The sequence below is a fragment of the Echeneis naucrates genome, chromosome 3, assembly GCF_900963305.1.
Source record: "Echeneis naucrates chromosome 3, fEcheNa1.1, whole genome shotgun sequence".
In the NCBI taxonomy this organism is placed as follows: domain Eukaryota; kingdom Metazoa; phylum Chordata; class Actinopteri; order Carangiformes; family Echeneidae; genus Echeneis; species Echeneis naucrates.
In genome coordinates, this window is record NC_042513.1 from 12,028,966 (window position 1) to 12,035,146 (window position 6,181).

Below are 6,181 nucleotides of genomic sequence, written 5' to 3' on the forward strand. Positions count from 1 at the left end.
TGAAGCAATGTGTTAAGTTTACAATGTTGATTATTCATGACTGTATTCCTGCCTTTCTTTTCGATCTCCTGCCAGAGTGCCATTATTCGTATTGTGTTTTCCTGAATTTAAGTGTTCAGTTTGTTCCACTGTGTTTTGGTGTTTTGAGACTTGCTCTCTGGTACTTATGAGTTGCTGTATTTTGCCTTTTATTGTTAGGTCTATTAATAATTAATCTATTTTGAAGCACTTTAGCTGCACTGTAGGAACTACCAGTGAATCAAATGAAACAACACAGGGCGTGGTGTACTTTTTATTGTTTTCTTCGTATTTAGATGAGGGATATGACTATATGGGACATACTGGTCTCCTGTCCCCTGCGAGGTACATAACTATTAATGTTTCACAACCCGTATTAAACTTTACTGTCTATTTTATGTTGTTTTTTGCAGTTCAGTGTGCCATGAGAATATTGAGAATGTGTAAGGTCCAACCTTTGTAGAGTAGAATCTGTTTTCATCACTATAAGCGGCTATATGAGTGTTTTTGCATCTTTCAGCCCATTTGCTACAAGTTAGACATACTTTACATGACTACTGCCTACCTTCCACAACAACCTCTGTGCATAGATTTGCAATGTTTTGTGAGTATACATATAAATACACATATATACATATATATACATATACTGTATGCTATTTGCACGAGGTGTCGGACTATTAAGTGACTCCTTTACTTTCGCGCATTTAATTAACACTTTTGGAAACACTGGAAACACTCATCAATGCTTTAACTACCCTGTCATCGAGATAAAAATGTTTGTTTTCTTTCACCATGATTGGTAGGTTTTATCTTTTTTTTTTCTTCTGAGACTTGAAAACATGAAGACACACTGTATAAATGTGAGAATGCTCTTTGACAAACACATTAAAGAAAGGTCTCCTTTGAACTTCAGGGCAACAACTAGTGCAAACGAGTGAAAAATCCAAGGCACTCTGGGTCCGAAGTCCTTGGACATGTTGCCATGGTAACTTATGTGGAACACCTAACCTATTCCGGAGCAGGTTAAGTTCTGGATAGGAGCTCAGCAGGTATATGAGACCGCTGACTGACCTATCAGCTCTCTGGAAACTTACCTGTCCATTTTTTTTTTACACAAGCCCAAGCCCATTAGTGTGAAAACTGGGAGTGCAAGCTCATTATGTTCTGAAACTGTTATTAAGGCTATTTCTTTTTAACTTTAGGGCAGTTCAGTGGAGGGGATATGCATACCACCTCTGTTTTCTGACCCTGGTGCAGGGCCTCAAACCTGGTTCAGTGTTGCCCTCTCCAAAACCAGTGTCAGGATTTAGATGACCTGTGGGGTCCTCAGGGCCCATTTCACCTGTCTCTGTGAGTTGAGGGCGGCCCCAGACCAGGTATATAATTTCTGCATGAATTGTACGACACAATATAGCGACCAACCGGAAGGAAAGGTCCCCTTCTGTAAACCCCCCAGCCCCTTATGTAGTAGACCCCATTATCCTTGATTACCCCCCAGGGAGGGCAGTAAGAGAGGTCATCACTGAGCATCTTTATAGTCAAGCACATAAAGTTTTTTCCTCTTTTTTTTATTTCACTGTTTCAATTTATTTTCTCCAGTTTCTGTAAAAGAAATACATATTTTAGTTACATTGTTTGTAAATGAATGAACTACCTTTTTTCTTATGCTTGAGTTTTTCCACCTCAAGATTAATTTTCTTGATCTTTAACTTTTTATACTTTTTATCAAGCTCCAATTTTTCCTTGTAAAGTGCTCTCACTGTGTAAGGGTTAGGGTTAGGGTTAGGGTTAGGGTTAGCCTAACCCTAACCCACCTGAAACAAATAAAATACATAGTGCAATAGTTTTAGCATAATAATAAGAGCTATAAGTAAGCTATAAGTACTGACAATGGTGATGAATAGTTATTTACATCTTGTGACTGTCTCCCTTTTTTCCCGCAGTATACGATCAGCAGCAACAGATTGTATGTAAATGTATGTGATAGGTTGAATTTACTGTTACTTTTCTGGAGGACACTTTGTGAGTGGGGGCAGCGCGGTCACTGTCGAGGTCTCACTATCCACTGTGCAGAAGATACGTCTTACTTTCACAGTAAATGGTTGTGTTTCTGCAGCCCAGTGTTTTATCATTGGCTCACTGAACCATTCCATGTACAAATGTGGTGCTTTGTGAGCTGCCACCTCCACCAGGGTCTGATGTGACCCCCTCTACAGCCTCCATCAAGAGGGATCCTCATTAATTTAAAGGACAAGCTCCTCTGCAGGAGTGTAATCCTGAGCAGAACCCCCCCACCCTCGCCTTTTTCATGTCACATTGTTTCCTGTGGACCGCAAACAATATCAAATCATTACCACTGTGATCGTCCTAAAACAAAGAGACTGTAAAAAAGTCCAGCTTTATAAATGTTGGTTATTGCCCACAACAGGGACACATACACAGCCTACAAGATATTATAGGAGAACTACTGACCACTTATATTTGTTTCTCATTTACCCTCACCGGGGAACATACATTAATCTTGCTTATATGGTGGAGAATTAATATTATAGTTGGTAACTGGTGACACCGCTTATCCTGATTGCGGGTGTCTGGGTAGTCAGGTAACGAAAAGAGATCCTGAGCACGTTAATCCAGCTTTGTGATACAGCCCACTTAGCTGTCTTGAAGCAAAGCACAAACAAAAGTTTGCATGAGGCATGACACAAGTATAGTGCTTCAATGGTCCAAACAGCAGACAAATGAGGCTGTGAATATATTTATATTCATATAAATATATTCACAAATCAAAATCAAAAGGAATTCTATTACCCCATATGTACGTGAAGCACTTCTCAACAATATTCTCAATAACCGAGTAAACGCAGTGGACTCATTTAACCCAAAGTCTGATTCTGACCTCAATGTCAACTGGTTTGGCAGAAACAGGATCACTCTCTAGGCATAGTCTTCCCATGAAATATCCCTTATTGCCCTAAAGTTCAGTTTAGTGTGGCTGACATAAAAACATCTACAAAGGTATTCCAGGTCTGACCCAGTACCAAGCTGGATGTGTTCAATATAAATCAATATGAATGTTAGCTGTATGCTCAGTGTTCTTGCGCTTGTATTTAGACACCATCCCGAAGGATGTTTCCAGTGTGTTAAATGCAGCCATAAGTGTTGAATCGGTGGGTGCCTCCTGGCCCAAGCACCCACGTTTTCCATGGCATGTACCAATTTGGCATTGGCAGCATCCTTTAGGCGAGTGCATAATGAAGCTTTGTAGGCTGGGGGCATTTACAGGAAGTGTGGGGACCTTTAACTCAAGTTTTAGGTTCCCTTTTGCAACTATTAGACCTCGATTTAAAAGTTATTTTAGTGGCAGGGTCATGCTGTAGAATTCTTTCTTGTTAAATGGGTGGAATCTGAGAATATGTGTGAAAACACTTTCAGAACTCTATAGACTATAGCTCCTGTAGCTTTTAAGGTCATTCCCCATGATATATTTTTCAGTTCATTAAGAAAATGACAACTAACTTTATCAGGAAAAAAAAATCACATCAGCAAGTGGAAAGGGAAACATCTGACTTGTTACTTTTGGCTTGAACTGTGGGAATAGGTTTCTACACCATGCTGTATGCTCACACACCCACACAGGTTATCCACAAGGCCGGAAAAGGTCAACTACTGACTTAAGAGCGGCCATCGACATTAACCGAGAACTTAACAAAGTGATTTAGGAATAGTTTGTTCAAGGGATTTTTGAGCATTTTCCTCAAGTTGTTCAGTTGTCTCAGAGGTACTAAGGGGAGCAATCATAATCTTCATATTTACAATTAGAAATGCAGCTCAACATAAATAATCAACATAAATTTTTCATAGGTATTTCTGATTCATTAGACAGCCACATAGAGCGGGAACAAACAATAGAGAAAAAAAACAAAACAAAAAAAAACATGTAAGATACATTAACGGAACCACATCAAGTTAAAAACAACAACAACAAAAAAACCCAGCTCCTTGCAGTTGTGGGGGTGAATTGGAGTTCAGGGTGGATAGCTATGACCTTCAAAAAGAGACAAATTTGCACATCAGTTTTAATCCTTATTTTACACAAGGTCTAATTATGCCATGCTGCAAAATGTTTTCCCTCGAAGCGTGCATTATCTCTGGTTTGCCCAGTTATGGTTTGCATTTATGAGGTTGAAAGCAAAATAAATAAATAAATATCTATAATATATGGTACTGATTTTGCTGCTTTGCTAAAACATATCCCATCCTCCCTCCATGTGTGAATGCAAAACCCTAGAGATGGTGCTTTAGAGAGAAACTTTCTTTCTTGTTATTTTTAGTCATGTGTACTTCAATATTACAATCATTACACATTATGCTAGTCTGTTGTGTCGAGGTAGGACTGCACACAAAGCAGGAAGCGCCCAAACCTGCTGTGGCATTAAAAGAAAGCTTTGTATAACTAAACAGTGACTACCTTGAATCTGCCAGTCTTTTCAGTGTGCCAACCTCAGAAATCAATACTAACATCAAATGTGACAGGTATAGATTGAACAACTTGGCCTTGATCTCAAAGAACAAAGTTGACTTCAGTGTAGTTACTTTACTTTTGTCTTCAGTACCCCAACCCAACAAGGCTCCATTGACTGTGTTGACTCAATGTGAAGTGGAATTGCTATTTTATCCTTAATCTTTGCTCCCTGCTGGCTTTTGAAATCATCAGCACTTACGGCACCTGCAGCTCCTTTTCTTAGGCTTCGGGGCGCTTAGTTAATATTATAAACACGTTATCTATTGGAAATCTCTTTCACATGCTCTTGCTCTCTCCCCAAACTTGAATCGTCCTGTAATAAATATGGTGAGAGGCAACAGTCCGGCGGGAGGAGATGGAAGAGAGCAGGAAGAGATTATTCGAGCTGCTTGTAGAATTTTAAAGATCCATTATCTCAGACTGGCCTGATTTAATAATCGCTAGGGGATACCAGAGTATTAAATCTATCTGTGTTTTAATGAAAAATTCACCTAAATTATGTCTTTTTCAAATGAAAGTCTTCTTGTGGTTCAACAGGCTATTGCATGAATAACTTCATATAAATCTGGCTATAGGAGTAACAGACGTGAGGAATGTGCGCATCTGAGAAAAATGACAGATTTTCTTTGCTGATTCAGCTGAGTTGATGCAAAGATGATTTTATAAGGATGTGTTTTTCCATGTGTCTGTGTCAGCAAAGGTGGGGACCATAAAATAATTGCCTCAATCTTTTATGGCTGCCTCTGAGGAGACTTACATTTTTTTGCATCATTGACAAATCGTGAATCTTGTAGACTGTGAAACATTTAAATCATACACTTGTCAAATGAGCACTCCCTTGCTGCTGGGTGTGCTGCCATATCTTTTTTTTGCCCATCCTTTCTCTGCCTTCAAATCCACAGTTCTACTGCAGAGGAGTGGACTCTACGCCCACACTCTTTTGCATAAATGAAATAGTCCTGTCTTTAAGCCTTAGAGCTGACAGCCCCTAAGTGTGCGAATTACATCACAGGGCTGCATGGAAGTAAAGGGCAGCAGCGGTTACTCAAATGCTGCCATTTAATGTAGTTATAAAAGCTATTGATCATCAAAACAGATTTAAAATAAATCTGTTCACTTTTTTCTCCACTTGCAACACACTCTAGAGCAGAGGTGTCCAGCTCCGGTCCTGGAGGGCCACCGTCCGTCATGTTTTAGATGTTTCCTGCTCCAACACACTTGATTCAAATGATCAGCTCGTCATCAAGCTCTGCTGACGTCTGATAAGGAGCCACTCAGGGCAGTAGCTCTCCAGGACCACAGTTGGAGTACAGAGCAAAATAAAAAAATATAATCTTTTTAAATTCAATTGTCAAATTCTCTAACTGTGTCATTTTAGAGCAGACATGACATGCCAAACCAAAATAGACAAATGTGGTCTGAATGGATCCAAATATATTTCAAGTCAATTCAAAATGTTGTTGCCAAAATAGAAAGAGGACAATGACAGAAGCTTGACTCAAAACCAATGTATGCTCTTGATACTTTGATACACAAACTTCAAAAAACACCGGGCCCACACTTCTTCTGGGATGATTATGATGCACCACAAGGTAAGAACACATCCCCTCTAAAACCAAAACCCCAAGAGGGTAT